General features: G+C 43.9%; 1 long non-coding RNA gene across 1 annotated transcript in view; it reads left to right on the top strand.

Moving 5' to 3' along the window:
* Positions 1-19,158, top strand: part of LOC132237123 (uncharacterized) — a 97,528-nt gene that overhangs the window by 63,163 nt on the left and 15,207 nt on the right. Inside the window, exons 2-3 of the long non-coding RNA XR_009453464.1 lie at positions 6,915-6,991; positions 12,354-12,395. This is a non-coding gene — a long non-coding RNA (uncharacterized LOC132237123). The remainder of the gene's footprint in view (positions 1-6,914; positions 6,992-12,353; positions 12,396-19,158) is intronic.

Genomic DNA, 19,158 nt, shown 5'->3' with positions numbered 1-19,158 from the left:
GTGAGAAAACGTCATTGGATTATATTGCAAGTGCTGGGGTGGGAGACTTGATGCCTAAATCTCTCTCTGGCTCCTTCCCTGTCCCCAAAATGAAGGTAAGCATTAGCTTCACTGGCTGTTGGCTCTGTCAGTCTCAGTTGCCATGGAGGACTGTCTGCTCCACAAGTAGCCTTGGTCTCTTTAGTGGCCGTCACCCATTACAGAAATGGTAGTAGATGATCATAAGTAATCTTAGTAATAAGATGTCTGCAAAGGACAAAGAGTGTTAAGTCAGCAGATCTATATGTGGAGAAAGCTTGGGAAACTACAAAGAAGATATTACAACATTAAAACTAGCACATGGTTCTATAGGACCTCACCTCAATGTCAGATTCAGCTGCAGATCAGAGACCTAGCACTGATTCCAGCTCTTCTTCCATCAAGGTATGGCAATCATCTGATGCTTACAATGATTGGAACAATTTGTAATCTATTTTCAATTTAATTTTGTTTTATTTCTTAAAGTATTACAAAGAGTATTACATATGTCTCCTTTTTCCCCCCTTGACATTCCCTCGCCCTCCCCTACCCCCCAGTGTCTTGTGTCCATTGGTTATTCTTATATGCATACATACAAGTCCTTTGGTTGATCTCTTATCCGCCCCCCACAACCCTTCCAGGCTTCCCACTGTAGTTTGACAGTCTGTTCAATGCTGCTTTGCCTCTGTATCTATTTTTGTTCATCAGTTTATAATGGTCTTTAGTATCCATAAATGAGTGAGATCATGTGGTATTTTTCAAGGCTTCCCAGGGGCCGGCGCAGCCTCACAGGAGCCGTCTCAGCCTCACAGGGGCTGTCTCAGCCTCACAGGGGCCGTTGCAACCTCACAGGGGCCATCTCAGCCTCACAGGGGCCGTCTCAGACTCACAGGGGCTGTCTCAGCCTCACAGGGGCTGTTGCAGCCTCGCAGGTGCCGTCGCAGCCTCGCAGGGGGCGCCGCATCCCACGTTGGGGGGGAAGGTGTGAGTCAGAAGCTCCTCTCTGTCTCTCCTGCTGCTCCCTTGCGTATCGCTGATGCTGGAAGTTTCTGAGAGCAGTCTGCAGGAGCTGGACATCATACTTTAACTGGTCAACACAAAGTTTGGCATTCTGTCTTTTGTTGGGCGGCTCCTTGCTGGACAAAATCTCCAGGCATTCTTGGTGGCTGAATATCTGGTATGCTTGCTTGGATTTCGTTTTCTACTAAGTGCACAGACTGTTTGTCTGCCTTCTCCCAGCGTCCCATGTGAGATTGGATCTGGTGGACCTGCTTGTGCGTTTGCTGGTACTGCAGTTCCATGTTGCCGGCCCAGCCGGGTCCGGCTCCGGCTTCCTCCGAACCTGATTCTGCGTCTTGAGTGTGTCCCTTATGTATGCGAGGAGTTGAAATCTACAGTTTGTTGGGTTAGGCTGCAAGAGCGCATGTGGTTCCTTTTGTGCCACTGGCACAGCTTGGGCGGGGATGTAAATTGAGTAGGGTGGGGTCTCCGGAAATCACCAGGGCGGAGCAAAGAGCAGTGGCGTCTCTGCAACTCCTCGCCTCTCTGTGACTCCGCATCTCCACATCCCCGAGTGCCAGCAAGCAGCTCCGCGAGAAAGCCACCCTCGCTCTCCGACCCTCTGCAAGGCCTTCCCACCTCTCCCCGTAGGGGTCTGGGACCTCAGAATCCCACCCCAAACAAGCTCAGTGGATTCGAGAGTTTGTAACCCCTTCTGATTGAAAAAAACGCACATCCAGTTTCAGCCCACCTGGCGCACGACTCCGTACCTCCGTTCTTGGCGCCTCTGAACATCCTACTCAGTCTCAATGCTCTTCTTTCTTTCCTTCCAGTTGTAGATCGTCCACTGGGCCAGCTTTCCCATGGTTCTGAATGACAGCTGTTTGTCTTACAGTTGGTAGTTTCAATGTTGTTGTGGGAGGCAGCACACACAGGTCTGTACCTTATGCCGCCATCTTGGTTCTCAAGACTTCACTTTTTTTTCCGTGCTGAGGAGCAGGAGAAGGTGAGGATGAGTGGAATCTGGGAAGAGGCTGGGGAGAGAAGGGGGTCCAGGAGAGGTGGCAGCAAATTGTGTAATCTTCTATTTTCATAAATTGCTGAATCATATACAGTACCCATCTTTCTATTATTTTAGGCACCATACTTAGTTAAGCAGACATGTTAACTCAGCAATTGTGAAAGACTCAGGAAAGAAATTTTAGAAGACTTGCATCATCAAAGAATAAAGCAGAGCACTGCCGAATAAGGTCATAGAGTGAAAAGCAACTAGACCACCTCTGACTTTAATTCTCTGAGGGTGGAAACTGTAATGACTCATTCAGACCAAAAGGGGCTCCCATGTCTGAAATCCACAATAAACTTTCAGAGCTCAAGTTGCAATTCTGCCCTTGATGGGGAGGAGAGGAAGCCAAGGGAGGAAGCAAGACAGGCTTTTGGCTGAGATTGAAGTGCAGGAGGGAAACTGAGGACTGAACAACTCATAAACTCCACCACCAAACCCAGACCTGTGTTCAGATGGCATAAAAAATCCAAAACTCCTGTTCGTAAAACATCATCCTTTTCCATGGTTTTGCTCTTTTCCATTTTTCTTTAGCTCTGTGTAAAATTTCATGATATAAAAACTCAAAAATTATAGGTGTTACATAAACGATAAATTAGAAGATGATTCTCCACTTTACAACAGAATTCTTGGCTTCACAAAAGAAAAAGGCATAGTATTTTTTTAAATGAAGGTGTCCCTTTTACACCTAAAATATATGTTTTTGTATTAGTCAAGGTCCCAACAGGAAACACCATACTCAAACTGGACTAATTTATTAAGCAAAATCTCTGTAGCTTAAGGTCCGTTCATTGTTAGTTAAAGTCTTTACCTAAAGTATCTGCAATGCTATGCTAGGAGATGGGGGAGATCAGAAATCATAAGATATTCCTTTCTTTAAGCAGCGTAAAGTTTAACAGAGCTTAACGTTTTGTTAGAAAGACAAGACATATGCACATGAAGTAGCAAAAGCACTAACACAGAATTTGTTCTAGATTTGGGGTGCATTCTGTAAAAGCATTAGGAGAAGGCAGGAGCAATGGTAACTAAAATGGTCTAGGGCAGTGGTCGGCAAACCGCAGCTCGTGAGCCACATGCTGCTCTTTGGCCCCTTGAGTGTGGCTCTTCCACAAAATACCACGTGCGGGCACACACGTACAGTGCGATTGAAACTTCGTGGCCCATGCGCAGAAGTCGGTTTTCAGAAAGGAGATAGACGAAACAAGTATACAAGATGAGTATGGATGGGAGAGTTGGAAGGGGTCGACTTCAACAAACATACCTCAATCAGATTGAGGATGTTTTTAGCAAAGGCCAGCTTAGGAGTACCCTAAGTAAGTTAATAACAATGTACCTACCTATATAGTTTAAGTTTAAAAAATTTGAGGCATCCAAATTGGAAAAAAGGAAGTAAAACTGTCCTTATTTGCAGACGACATGATATTATACATACAAAACCCTAGAGACTCCATCAAAAAGCTACTAGACTTAATACATGAATTTGGCAATGTAGCAGGATACAAAATTAACCCCCAAGAAATCTGAGGCATTTCTATATACCAATAGTGAACTTTCAGAAAGAGAGATTATGAAAACAATCCCGTTTACCATTGCACCAAAAAAATTAAGCTACCTAGGAATAAACTTAACTAAAGAGGTAAAAGACCTCTACTCAAAAAACTACAGGACATTGAAAAAAGATATAGAGGAAGACATAAACAGATGGAAGAACATACCGTGTTCATGGATTGGTAGAATCAACATCATTAAAATGTCCATACTACCCAAAGCAATATATAAATTCAACGCACTTCCCATTAAAATACCAACAGCATACTTCAGAGATCTAGAACGAACTCTCCAAAAATTCATCTGGAATAAAAAAAGACCCCGAATAGCTGCAGCAATCCTGAAAAAGAACAAAGTAGGTGGGATCTCAATACCAGATATCAAGTTGTATTACAAAGCCACTGTTCTCAAAACTGCCTGGTACTGGCACAAGAATAGGCATATAGATCAATGGAATAGAATAGAGAGCCCAGAAATCGGCCCGAACCAATATGCTCAATTAATATTTGACAAAGGAGGCAAGAACATACAATGGAGCCAAGATAGTCTCTTCAATAAATGGTGTTGGGAAAATTGGACAGATATATGCAAGAAAATGAAACTAGACCACCAACTTACACCATACACAAAAATAAACTCAAAATGGATAAAGGACTTAAATGTACGACAGGAAACCATAAAAATTCTAGAAGAATCCAAAGGCAACAAAATCTCAGACATATGCTGAAGAAATTTCTTCACTGATACAGCTCCTAGGGCACTTGAAACTAAAGAAAAAATGAACAAATGGGACTACATCAAAATAAAAAGCTTCTGCACAGCAAAAGAAACCATCAACAAAACAACGAGAAAACCCACTGTGTGGGAAAACATATTTGCCAATGTCATATCTGATAAGGGCCTAATCTCCAAAATTTATAGGGAACTCATACAACTTAACAAAAGGAAGATAAACAATCCAATCAAAAAATGGGCAAAGGACCTAAATAGACACCTTTCAAAAGAGGACATTCAGAAAGCCAAGAGACATATGAAAACATGCTCAAAGTCACTAATCATCCAAGAGATGCAAATCAAAACAACAATGAGGTACCATCTCACACCTGTCAGACTGGCTATCATCAACAAATCAACAAACGACAAGTGCTGGAGAGGATGTGGAGAAAAAGGAACACTTGTGCACTGCTGGTGGGAATGCAGACTGGTGCAGCCACTATGGAAGACAGTATGGAGTTTCCTTAAAAAACTGACAATGGAACTCCCATTTGACCCTGTGATCCCACTTCTAGGAATATATCCCAAGAAACTAGAAACACCAATCAGAAAGGATATATGCACCCATATGTTCATAGCAGCACAATTCACCATAGCTAGAATCTGGAAACAGCCTAAGTGCCCATCAGTAGATGAATGGATTAGAAAACTGTGGTACATCTACACGATGGAATACTATGCTGCTGTAAAAAAGAAGGAACTCTTACCATTTGCAACGTCATGGATGGAACTGGAGAGCATTATGCTAAGTGAAATAAGCGAGTCAATGAAGGAAAAATACCACATGATCTCACTCATTCATGGATAATAGAGACCATTATAAACTTTTGAACAATAATAGATACAGAGGCAGAGCAGCCTCAAACAGATTGTCAAACTGCAGCGGGAAGGCCGGGGAGGGTTGGGGGGCAGGAGGTAGGGGGGTAAGAGATCAACTAAAGGACTTGTATGCATGCATATAAGCATAACCAATGGACATAAAACACTGGGGGATAGGGGAGGCTAGGGGACTGTCTAGGGCGGGGGGGGGGGGGAATGGACACATATGTAATACCCTTTGTAATACTTTAAGCAATAAATAAAAAAAAAAAGGAAAAAAAATTTGGATCTCAAAAGAAATTTCAATCGTTGTACTGTTGATATTTGGCTCTTTTGACTAATGAGGTTGCTGACCACTGGTCTAGGGAGATCTCATGAAAAAAATAGGAAGTGTATAAGCAGGACCAGACGATTGTTCCAGATGGAAAGAAGAAACAGAAGGTATACAGACTGGGAACAAGTGTTGAAGCTAGCAAGATCGTCTGCCAACTGAAAAAGTAACTTGCGGATACAGGGCAGATCCTCAAACCTTGTGCCTCTTTTTAAACGATGGGCCGTATTTTAGGGCTGAGCCATACTGTAGATCTCAGTAGATCTAAGCAGTTGGAGATGACAGGCCCTTCCACCTCTGCTCACTCACATAGATCTTCCTTCAAAGGTTCTGAAGACAGACGGCTGGAGAGAGAAATTTTGAAAGACGCTAACTAATAGCTACTAGTAATGACTAGAACAAGACTTTACCTATTGACTAGACCAGTGGTTCTCAACCTTCCTAATGCCATGACCCTTTAATACAGTTCCTCATGTTGTGGTGACCCCCAATGTTATTGTTACAAATTTTACATAATTAAAGCATAGTGATTAATCACAAAAACAATACGTAATTATATATGTGTTTTCCGATGGTCTTAGGTGACCCCTGTGAAAGGGTTGTTCGACCCCCAAAGGGGTCGCGACCCGCAGGTTGAGAACCGCTGGACTAGACGGATGCAAAAAAGCAGCCTCACTTTTCACCAGTTATTATTGTATTCCTTGTTTCCTCTAGCAACCAAATCACCCCTGAGGGCAGTTCACGGCAGGTTTCCTGGTGACAGTTCACAAAGATGAACTTTAGAAGTTTTTAATTCAATTGTGTGTGGGTTGAAGAAACATTGGGTTTGACAATCCATAAAATTGTTTTTCCATTACCTATGATGCCCATTTAATACTTGTTTATGTTTGTCCCAATCAAATACCATTCTGTACAAGTTCAAATGAGTCCTTATTGGCTAAGTAATTTTTAAAAATCACATCATCAAAGTTGTCCCATTAAAAACACTGTCTGATGCTTCCTGGCCCTCCGTGCTCTAGGTAAAAAGAGTAAAGAGAACATTTTGACCTGGAAATCAGTAATAAACAAGCCAAACCAATATACATACAAATGGGAGGGTAACAATGGAACTAGTCACTGTCTTTGTTTCTCCTTTCTTGCCTCACTCACAGACCAATTTTCTGGAAATAGCCATGCCTCTGCCGGTAAAGGCAAGGATGACCTAGAAATCTGTGGTATTCCCAGTTACTGACCTCACTGAAAGGGAACACCACAAAATGGTTAAAGGAGCACCTAATGGTAAAGGCATCCAATCCTCCCCCCAATAAAAAGGTTATGTGACTCACCAGGGTAAAGATCAAACCTCCATCTTCCTTTCCACAGCAGATGTAGTCATGTAAGAAACTGGTTGGAACTAAGCACCCAGAAGGGATGGAGATTTTAATGCTTTATATAGCAAGGTAAGATCTTGAATATTGATGAATTCTTGTGCTTTTCTTTCTATCCTGAAATATTTGCTATTTTTCATTCCCATTGTCCTCAGCCTGGCTGCACAAAAGAATCATCTGGAAAGCTTTTTAAAAATGCTGACTCCTGTACCCCACCTCAGCCACTGTGGAAGCTGAAAGTAGAAAAGCCAGAATAAAATGATGGGGTCAGGTCACAAACAACACAGGAGCCAGTTTGACCAAATCAGGGTCTCTGAGGGTGGCGCCTAGGCACTGTTAGATGTGCAAACTCTCAAGGTGAGTCCAAGGTTTAATCATTGTTTGGTACCAGTGTAGTCAGATGCACTCACTTGGTTTAAATGGGAATCACCTGGTCATGATGGTTGGCTGGTGAAAATGAGCACAGAGCATGCTGGAGTTTTGCTAGAAGGGTACCTGAGGTTGTGGTTGATCCCAGGAGAAAAATGGACTGTTAAGTAATGCTGCAATGAATAACCTGTTGTGTGCGCATTTTTTGTATACTAGGGGTGTGTTTCATGAGTAACGAATGGTTATCTTCCCCCAAAGTTCACACCCAATGTGATGGTGTTAGGAGGTGAAGCCTCTGAGTGGTGGTGAGGTCATGAGGGTGGTGCCCTAATGAATGGGATTAGTGCTCTTATAAATGAGACACCACGGGTCTCTATAGTCCCTTCCACGTGAGGATACAGATGTCTGGCCTCACTAGACCAGGCTGCACCCTAGTCTCAGACCTCCAATCTCCAGAACTGTGAGAAATAAGTTTCTATTGTTTATAAGCCACCCCGACTGACTAAGATTGATACATTCCTAGAAGTGAAACTGCTAGATTAAAGGGTAAAAGCATATGTAGTTTTGTTACATATTGCCCAATTTCTCACCATAGCAATGTATAAGACTGACTGTTTTCCCACACACTTACATCAGCGTATAATATCAAGCTTTTAAATGTTTGCCAATATGATAGACAAAAAACAGCTCAGTGAAGTTTTAATTTTCATATATCATTATAAATGGTTAAACATGTTTTTTATGAATTGTCCTTTCATGTTTTTTGCCCATATTTTTATAGAATTTTGGCCTTTTTTGCTCATTTTTTTCTCTAATTTTGTTTATTTGAGATAAAATTTACATTCAGTTAAATGCACAGGACTTGAGTGCATATGTCAATGAGTCTTCACAAATATATTCATACATCTATATTATCACAACCCTAGCAAGATACAGAACATTTCTATCCCCTCAGAAACTTCTCTCATGCCCCCTTCTAGTCAACCCCCACATAAGCAACCACAGTTTTGACTTAAATCATATGGTATGTACTGTTGTATCTGATTGCTCTGGCTCAAAATAATGTTTTTGAGTTCCATCCACATTGGTATATAGAGAAGTCACTCATTCCTTTTAATTTTAGAGTATGATTCAGTGTCATTTACTGCATTCACCTTGTTGTGCAACCATCACCTCTATGTACTAGTAGTTCCAAGAGAAATTTCATTATCCAAAAAGAAAACTCTATGTCTATTAAACAGTCACTCCCTGTCCTCCCCTTCTCCAGCCCCTGGGAACTACCAATCTGCACTTACTTATTCTGAACATTTCACATAAATGGAATCATACCATATGTGACCTTTTGTCTGCCTTATTTCCCTCAGCATAATGTTATCCAGCTTCATCTGCATTGCAGCATGTATCAGAACTTCATTCTCTCATGGCTGACTAATATTCCATCGTATGTCCATTCCACATTTTATTCATCTGTTGATTGGTTATGGATATTTGTGTCCACCTTTTGGCTATTGTGAATAGTGCTGCTGTGAACAGTCGTGTACAAGTGTTTGAGTACCTGTTTTCAATTTTGTTGGATATATAAATACCTAGGAGTGGAATTACAGTGGTAATTCTGTGTTTAACTCTCTAAAGAGTCACCAAACTGCTTTCCACAAAGGCTTAAAAACCCCTTGGCCCTTAGACAAAGATTTGATTCTCCCCAAGAAATAACAACTGAACTAAGGGTAATGGGGGATGAAACTAGAGCCCAGAATAGTTCATAGGGCCATGATATCCTGCTTGTGAGATCTCACCTTCCATTTCCCCTTTTCCTTCCCCTTTAGCCATTTCCTGACATTCTCTAACTTTTTAATAAGACAAATGGCCAAGCTCCACCTGAGATTTATTAAATATGTATTATCAGAATTTTAGTGGCAAGAGCCAATCCCAGACTTCTCCTGATCCCTAAAGTTTAGCCGATTGCTGATTTCTCTACTTCCTTCTTGCTCACCTGTGATTAGTGGAGCAATTGTATTATATGCTAGGAATGTTCAATAAACTATCTGATTAGAAGCCTTTTTGAGAGCAGCCCTCGATAATTCTACTGAAATGAAACTGGTCAAAAAGAGAAACGATTGAAGTCCCCTGGTCAGAGATTGTGTTGATGGACTCCAGCACTACAGCAAGCATCAGCGTCTAACTTGCCTTTCTTGGTGGCCCTCTGGCAGCCAGTTTCCAGGTGTGCAATGGCTGTGTGGTGGTGACAGAATAGGTGGTGTTGGGAAGACTTGAGTTTTGCCCAGTAGGTGATATATCTGTGTTCTAACAAGGATCCTTTCACTTGCAAGTTTTTCTCTTATCTTCCTGGTAGGTGGCTGAAATAAGTTTTACTTTTGTCCAATGTATAAAGAGGAAAAGTCAATCCCCAAGAACTAGAAGAGAGAAGAAAAGACCAGAAACTAATCAACAGCAGGGCTGGAGCTAGAATGCTTTGGAATGGTATTCCCACTCTGAACCATTCACTCCCTGCTTCCACCTTTCCCCATCACTCTTCCCCTATTGGAAAAAGTAAGGGGAGGAATGTGCCATAGTAGCAACCGGTAGCAGTTAGAGAAATATCTTCAACTGAGTTGAAATGTCTCTCTGCCAATCAAATATTTTCTTGGTTCTGATATTTTCTTCCAATACCATGTACAAGTTGAATTACCTACCTCTGAAAAGATGTCCCATTTCCACCCCCAGATAATTTCAGAGTTGGCAAGTTAAAATCAATATATTTTTTAAGGTATAGGGAATTTTATAGAGATCACTAAATCCAACTCATTTTACAGAGTAGGACATTGATGCCAAGAGATTGAACAATTTACCTATAGTTACACCTCTCAAAAGTACAAGAGATTTTTTTTTCTCCCATTGAAAAAGTTAACCATAGAATCCATCCATTAGCCAGTCTCTAGTCTCTTCACATAAACTGAATGACAAATAAATTGTGATAGGCAACCTTCATAATGAGCTAATACTAAGATACTGAGCTGTGCTAACAACATCTGAAATCATTCATTGCATGTGAGAAGCATAATTATGAGTAATTGTTGCCATTTCTATAATTGAACACTGCAATTCTAGCAAGAGCAGGAATAGAAGGAAATGGGCTAGAGACCCCGGGGAACAGCTTTTGCATCTCTCTGCCTCCTTCAGATTATAAATCAGTGAATAAACAGAGCCTGGTATTTCCTGAAAGCTAGATAGTGTATTACTAAGATGTTATGAAGATACTCATTTCCATATTGAAAAACTAAAAACAAATCTATAAAGGGAATAAGGGCATACATATTCTTGGAAGTAGAGACTAAAACATTAACTGATAAGAGTTTCTCTTAGTTCAAGTATGAGCACTTTATTCTTATTTTGACAGCTTTCACTTTATTACCCAATTTAACATTTCAAGGCCTTTTTAGAATGATATTTTACCCTCTGTCCTTCCTTTTGTACCCTTCTTATCCCCACTCTACCTTGGAAGTATAGAAAGAGAGGGTTTGAGGGTAGCATGTGATTAAGATTAAATTATAATCAGGACTTTTTGTGGAAAAAACTTCACCCATTTCTTTATTTGTCTTTGTTTTTGTTTTCAAGGGATCCACCTTTAAACCAGCTTCAAATATAAATTCAATTAAAGGGAAACATAACTTAAGAACCTTTTTTCCTTATTATGAAAGTTTTCATAGTAATTTCATTTTCATGGTGAAAATTAAGGGAACATAAAAATAAGTTTTATGAAAGCAACAAAGAATCCATTCATAATTCTACAATCTAATGATAATCACTGCTAACGTTTTAGAGTATATCTTTCCAAAAGGGCTGTGAGTATGAGTGTGTGTGTGTGTGTGTGAGAGAGAGAGAGAGAGAGAGAGAGAGAGAGAGAGAGAGAGAGAGAATCCTCCCAGAAGGGGCATGAGGAGTGTGTGTGTGTGTGTGTGTGTGTGTGTGTGTGTGTATCCTCCCAGAAGGGGTGTGAGGAGTGTGTGTGTGTGTGTGTGTGTGTGTGTGTGTGTGTGTGTTGGACTGCATCCTTTGAGAAGGGGTGTGTGTATGTGTGAGTGTGTGTGTGTGTTTTCAGATGTCCCTGACAGCACTGGTACCTGTAAGCTCTTGCCTTTTCAGTCCTGCCCTCACCTTTTCCTAACTCCCTGGAGCCAACACTGGCAACATAACAGTAGGCACAACTCACAACAGCTGATAAGGCCTGGAACTCACCTTACTATGATGTTTCTCTGGTGACCAAGACGACCCTTGGACTTTTGTGAGTATCTGGAGCTACAGCCTTCCCAGCCCACATTGAGTTTGTGCAATCTATAGGACTGGGAAGCTGGATTGCCTGAGTTTCCTAATTTGTACTTTCATTTCCCATTCAAGACCTGGAACGCTGTTTCACTCAAACTCTTGTCTGAGGCCTAACACTCAGCTAGCTCTTGCCAGTGGTCCCCTTCTTCCTGGGCCTCTGACTCTATGCCCTGACCCCTTGGCTACTGTGCTCATGAGATTTTTTTTGATTTTTTTTTTTTTTTTGCGATTTTAACTTTAACAACACACTCACCAGATCATATTTCCCATGGGAACTGACATTTCCAGGCATCCTTTTCACTAGATTTGGGCCACTTTCATCCGGACGCAATGCTAGCACAATACCCCTTAACTAGGCAGTGCATCCTGGCCCTCCTGGTCCCTCCTTCCCCAACAGCCCTGGCATCTGGCTCATTACATATCGGCAGGTTCTTTGATTTCAAAACAAATGATTCCAGCCATTTGTTTTCATCTTTTAGTTAAAACTGACTATCCTTTACTGAGTGCTGGGTTATTTAAACTGCACTCAGGGTAGCAGTGACAACATTTTAATTAATTGCTTAGCAATGCCATTTCAAAGCAGCGGAAATTTACATACTTTCCTATGGATGGCTCAGTAGCACCTGACATGAATTAGCTCTCACATTATAGTTTTTCATCCTTGTCAGCAGGAACAGCAGGAAGAAAAAAGCAAACAATGGAAAAACAACCAAAGGAGATTTATTCACATGTTTTCTCTTTCCAGAGTGGAGAAGCAAGAGGAGTGGTTTCCTTTCATCCACTAACAGTGAGATATCTGCTTTCTTTTGATGCATTTTCATTTGGATCAACAAGTGTGCTGGGCTCCATCTCCCTGCCTTCATATATCAGACAATAATTCCTCTGTGATAACAGAGTGAGGCAGCCTGTGGTGCTATTTTGTCCAAAGTGACATACATGGGGGATTATTTTAAAAGTAAAAAGGCACGCTTGCCTAATAAACAAACTCGAACAAGCTCAAGTGGCAGGCTTATCTTCCAAAAAAGGAAACTCATCAGGAAGAAGTTTTGTGGCATGCTGAGCCATTATTCCTTAATGGCATGTTTTTCCTCAAAGAGAAATAACACTATTTTTGAGATTTAGCTAATGAGCACATTGTATTGAGGGGCAGGGGAGGAACTGCAAACCTTGGTCAAAGGGCAGTCAGAGCTAAGTATTTGTTAAAAGAGTATATGCCCATTTTCTGAGTTAGCAAGTTTTTATACACAGGATGGACTCCAGCTGTAAAAAGTGTGTGTAGCTATATAGTCCCATCTTCCCAGCAGCTTGCAGCAGTATCAAATTCCTATCTTTGGAGATGGGGCAAGGGCTGCAAACCCAGCCCCTCCAGGGCCAGGCAGGGTGGTGAGTGGGTGAGATGAGCAGGGCTGGGATGCTGGTAACTAGAAGGGCACACGCCTTATCTGCAGGCCAGCTGCTGCTCAGCCCCAGCCTACCAAGGCCGGGTGGCAATGCCAGCCCAGTGTCGACAGATACTCTTAGGCTTTGCAAGAGAAAGCGGAAATCTGGATATTTATGAGAATTCTCCAGATTTTTTAATGTTGGCAATTCACTGAAAAAATTTTCCAACTCCTAGCAAGCCCAACAATGAACATGTGCAGGCCAGATGCTGCCTTCAGACTTTTAGTTTGTTTGCGGACATCTAGAGCATGGGAAGGAGGGTCAAGGGAGGGGCAGGAAGCAGGCTGGGTAAGGCCCTGCAAAGGTGACCTGCACACCCTAGAGTGTCATCCACAGGGTGGGGGGACCCAGGGGAGCAAAGATGCACTTTGAGTAGGTCAAGACTGGTCAAAATGAGCACTGCCCTTTGTTTAAGTTATATATATACTAGAGGCCTGATGCACAAAATTTGTGCAAGGGGCTTGGCCCTCATAGTTGCGGTGGCTTGCATTGGCCCTCGCAGCCACAGCTCCATCCAGAAGGATGTCCAGAAGGTCATTCGGCTGTCCGGTCTAATTAGCATATTACACTTTAATTATTATAGATATATACCTCCTATATAATAAAAGGCTAATATGCAATTCAACCAAATGGCAGAATGACCAGTTGCTATGACACACACTGACCACAAGGGGGCAGATGCTCAACACAGGAGCTGCCCCCAGTGGTCAGTGTGCTCCTACAGGGGAAGCACCTCTCAGCCAGAAGCCCTGAGCTGGGCTCATGGCTGGCAAGCACAGCGGCAGAAGCAGGAGACTCTACCACCTCCATGGCAGCACTAAGGATGTCTGACTGACAGCTTAGTCCCACTTGGGAAGTGGGCCTAAGCTGTCAGTCGGACATCCCTCAAGGGCTCCCAGACTGTGAGAGGGTGCAGGCCAGGCTGAGGGAGACCCCCTCCCCCCCGATTGCACGAATTTTATGCACCAGGCTTATAATATATATATATATATATATATATATATATATATATATATATATATATATACACACACACACACAACACACACACACACACACACATACATATATATATCCTATCTAATAAAAGAGAAACATGGTAATTAGCCATACGTCTGCTACCCTTCCCATTGGCTAATCAGGGCGATATGCAAATTAACTGCCAGCCAAGATGGCAGCCGGCAGCCAGACAGCTTGAAGCAAACATGAGGCTTGCTTGCTTCAGTGACAGAGGACTCCAGTGTTCCCCGCCTGCCGCTAGCGGCCTCTGAGCTTGCAGTTTGAAACATTGTTACAAATATAGAAGCTAAACAAAACCCCAGAAACCTGCTTTCAGCCAGCCAGGATCTCAGAGCTGGAGTTGAAACAGTTTTTCGATTATAGAACCCAAACAAACCAGATACATGCTTTCAGCAGCGGAGGCCTAAGAGCTGGAGCCAAGCCTCAGAGCTAAAGCTGGCCCAGAATAAAAAGAAAAAAGAAAAAAAGGAGTGGTTGGGAGCTTCAGTCACCCGCCAGCCTGAAAACAGCCCTCAGCCCCTCACACAGACTGGCCAGGCACCGCAGTGGGGACCCCAGCCTGAAGGGTGCGTGACCAGCTGCAAACAGCCATCATCCCCTCATCCAGGCTGGCCAGGCACCCCAGTGGGGACCCCCACCCTGATCCAGGACACCCTTCAGGGCAAACCAGCCAGCCCCCACCCATGCACCAGGCCTCTATCCTATATAGTAAAAGGGTGATATGCCTCCCAGCACCGGGATCAGCGGAGCCGTGAGGCCTCCCAGCACCAGGATCAGCATGACGGGGGCAGCGCCCAAACCCCCTGATCACCCTGCGGCTCTGTGTGTGACAGGGGGCGGGGCCACAACCTCCCTATCCACCCTGCTCTGTTTGTGACAGGGGAAGGCGCCCCAACCCCCTGATCAGCCCTGCTCTGTGCCTGATAGGGGGGAGCTCCCCAACCCCCTGATCGCCCTGCGGCTCTGTGTGTGACAGGGTGCGGCACCCCAACCCCCTGATCGGCCCTGCTCTGTGTGTGACAGGGTAGAGCCATAACCTCCCCATCGGCCCTGCCCTGAGTGTGACAGTGGTGGCGCTGCCCCAGCCCCCTGATCGGCCCTGCTCTGTGGGTGATAGAGGGCGACGCCCCAACTGCCCCCCATGGGCCCTGCTCTGTGTGTGATGGGGTAGAGCCATAACCTCCCCATTGGCCCTGCCCTGAGTGTGACAGGGTGCGGCACTCCAACTCCCTGATCCACCCTGCTCTGTGTGTGACAGGGGGCGGTGCCCCAACTCTCCTATCGGCCCTACTCTGTGAGTGACAGGGGGGAGCTCCCCAACCCCCTGATGGGCCCTAATGGGCCCTGCTCTGTGCATGACAGGGGGGAGCTCCCCAACCCCCTGATCAACCCTGCTCTGTGCGTGACAGGGTACGGAGACCCAACCCCCCTGATGGGCCCTGCTCTGTGAGTGACGGGGTGCCGCCGCAACCTCCCCATCGACCCTGCCTTTAGTGTGACAGGGGGCAGTGCCCCAACCCCCCAATCGGCCCTACCCTGAGCGTGACTGAGGGTGGCATTGCAACCTCCCGATCCGCCCTGCTCTGTGCATGACAGTGGGCGGTGCCCCAACTCCCCAATCAGCCCTGCTCTGAGCCCGACCAGGGGCTGCACCTAGGGATTGGGCCTGCCCTCTGCCACCCGGGAGCGGGCCTAAGCCAGCAGGTCGTTATCTCCCAAGGGGTCCCAGAGTGCTAGAGGGTACAGGCTGGGCTGAGGGACCGGCCTCCCCCAAGTGCACAAATTTTTGTGCACCAGGCCTCTAGTATTTATATATATATATATACTGCCAGCCGTCAGCCTGGCTTGTGGCTGAGCAGAGCTCCCCCTGTGAGAGCGCACAGACCACCAGAGGGCAGCTCCTTCATTGAGCATCTGCCCCCTGGTGGTCAGTGTGTGTCATAGTGACCAGTCATTCCCAGTCTTTCTGCTGTTAGGGTCAGTTTGCATATTACTCTTTTACTATATAGGATAGAGGCCTGGTGCATGGGAGGGGGCTGGCTGGTTTGCTCTGAAGGGTGTCCAGTATCAGGGTGGGGGTCCCGCTTGGGTGCCTGGCCAGCCTGGATGAGGGGATGATGGCTGTTTGCAGCTGGTCACAACCCCTTCAGCATGGGAGTCCCCACTGGGGTGCCTGGCCAGTCTGGGTGAGGGGCTGAGGGCCGTTTTCAGGCTGGCGGGTGACTGAAGCTCCCAGCTCCTTTTTTTTTTCTTTTTTTTTTTTTTATTCTGCGATTTATTTACCTTCTATAGCTGTCACTGGAGCTGAGAGCAGGCTCCAGCTCTGAGGCCGTAGCTGGCTGAAAGCAGGTATCTGGGGTTTGTTTAGCTTCTATAATTGAAACTCTGTTGCTATCACTGGCGCTTTAAGCTCTGAGGCCTCTGCCGCCGGCTGAAAGCAGGTACCTGGGGTTTGTTTAGCTTCTATAATTGCAACATCATTGCATCCAGAGCTCAGAGCTGGGTCGTGGCTGGCGGGGAACCTTGGCTTCCTCCATCACTGGCACAAGCAAGCCTCATGTTCTCTTCAGCTGCATGGCTGCTGGCAGCCATCTTTGTTGGCAGTTATTTTGCATATCCTGCTGATTAGCCAATGGGAAGCGTAGCAGAGGTATGGTTAATTACCAGGTTTGTCTATTATTAGCTAGGATATATGTGATATCTTAAAATGTACATATATACATACATTCATTTAAACAGCTTTTCATTGATTATTTAATCCTATATACAATAGCATTCACATTGCCTTGCACATAGAAAGGAGTCATTAATGCTCATTCAAAATATACTTATTGAGCACTAATACATTCCAGGATCTTTCCTGGGACCCTGAGGTAAATTAATGCTCAGGCAAAGGCTCCTGTCCTCAAGCAGGTAGAGTTCTGGTGGTGGCAGTTAAATGATCAATAATGAACATAAAAAATTATATTTTGTGATAGGAGGTAGGGAGTTCTACACAAAGAAAAGTAAGGTAGGGTAAAAGGGACTGGGATTACTGGGTGGGGTGCATCTTGCAAAATTAAATTGGGTAAATATTTATATTTTAAAAAGTCAGTCATTTGCTTGTTATTAATCTAATGGTGAAGCAGGATGGGAGGCATCCATTAAGTCCATTGGTAATTCCAAAGGCTGGTTTTAGTAGTGACACTTAATTCTTCCTCTAAACAAATTTTTTACCAGGGATTATGTAAAATGTAAATGTACTTCTAATTTCACAGCTCTTTTGTATTATTTTGGTACCCATATACATGCCAGTCATTTGTGTTTTTGTTCAGCTATTATTAAATGAGCACCTACTATATGCAAAGTACTAAATCAGGCACCAGACACAGAAAGGAGATACAGTAAGAAAAGGCATTGGCAACATGCCATCAAGGACAAAAATATCTGCACAGTTACTGGTCTTTTCTCTGCCCAATGCCACAGGAATGAGATTCCTTTAAGGTTCACCTTGGTTTCCATCATTTCTGAGAATAGTTCCATCTTGTAGGACCCACCACTACATCTATCCATCTGCAGAGACATGGGCCACCTCCTTTAATTCACACCATCTCTACCATTTTTCCCTAGACCAGTGGTTCTCAACTTTCTGGCCTTTAAATACAGTTCCTCATGTTGTGACCCAACCATAAAATTATTTTCGTTGCTACTTCATAGCTGTAATGTTGCTACTGTTATGAATCATAATGTAAATATCTGATTTGCAGGATGGTCTTAGGCGAGCCCTGTGAAAGGGTTGTTCGACTGCCAAAGGGGTCATGGCCCACAGGTTTAGAACCGCTGCCCTAGACCATGCTGAGTTAAATCACTGTGGGCTCCCAGTGAGATCTCAGGAGCCAATGTTCTGACTCCTCTGTGATTTTCCCCTGTAACAATATAATTGAAGATTCATGTATTTTTAAATGTTTCTCGGATGATAGAGAGAGCATGATGGTTGAGACAGGGCAGTAACAAGACCATTGGTTTTGGAGGTTAGATTTGTGTGTGTCTCCCAACCCGCCCCCCTTCCCAAACCTCCATTATGCAATCTCTAATCAGTTGTAAGATCTAGTCCTTCCAATTGCAAAATGAGTAAAGATATATGTCCACATTTCATAGGACTCTTGTGAGAATTTAATGAGTTGCTATATGGAAGAGCCCTCTGTAAATGGTAAAGTGCTAATAATAATAATAATAATAATAATAATAATAATAATAACAGTTTACATGTATGGAGCTTTTATCACATGTTAAGCATGTTTCAACTTTATGTATATCAATTCAGTTAATGTCCACAACAGTGTATGAGGTATTTGGTATTATTATACCCATTTTCAAGATGAGGAAGCCCAGGAGTTTTGCTGACTTGCCTAAGGTCACAGGCTATTAAATGGCACAGCCAGGAATCCACCCAAGCTATCTGACTCCAAAAATGAAGTGTTTAACCTCACTCGTAAGTACTGCTACACAACTTACAGAAGCACAACCCATTCCATAATATTCATCATCAACAATATGCAACGCACCATGCCAATTAGTATGAGGAATATATAGATTAAAAGAAAACTTCCTGCCCTCCAGAAGCTAACAAATTAGTAGGAGAACCAGAACTATCCAGTTTGTACTGAAGTCCCTAACATCACTCCCACAAATACCACCCACCTATCCCTGTGCTTTGTTTTGACTAAAATTCCTTACTGTCAGTAAAGCACAGGAAGGAGGACAGTAAGAGAAGGCATTGGTAACACGGCCTCAAGGACAAAAACATCTGCACAGTTACTGGCCTCGGTCAGAGGACAAGATTCTGCCCACACATGAAGGGGCACAGCCGAACTCAGTAGTATAGGGGTTGTCAGGAGCGGAGAGGATATGGTGGATGGTGGAGAGCTGGGACTTAACTCCTCCACCACCAACGGCTGCTCTAGGGATAGCCTTTCAATTGGAGACTTAGGTGGACAGCCCCTGTTCTCAATGTCACAACCTCCTAAGTGATGTCCAGGAGTAAAACAAACTCAAGAGAGATAGTACTCTGTAAAGAGAGATAAGGGGAGGGTGTAGGAAGACCTTCACAA

Source organism: Myotis daubentonii, chromosome 6 (genome assembly GCF_963259705.1).
Source record: "Myotis daubentonii chromosome 6, mMyoDau2.1, whole genome shotgun sequence".
NCBI classification, from domain to species: Eukaryota; Metazoa; Chordata; class Mammalia; order Chiroptera; family Vespertilionidae; genus Myotis; species Myotis daubentonii.
Note: the sequence above shows the minus strand (reverse complement) of the source record. Positions and strands in the feature narration are given on the sequence as shown.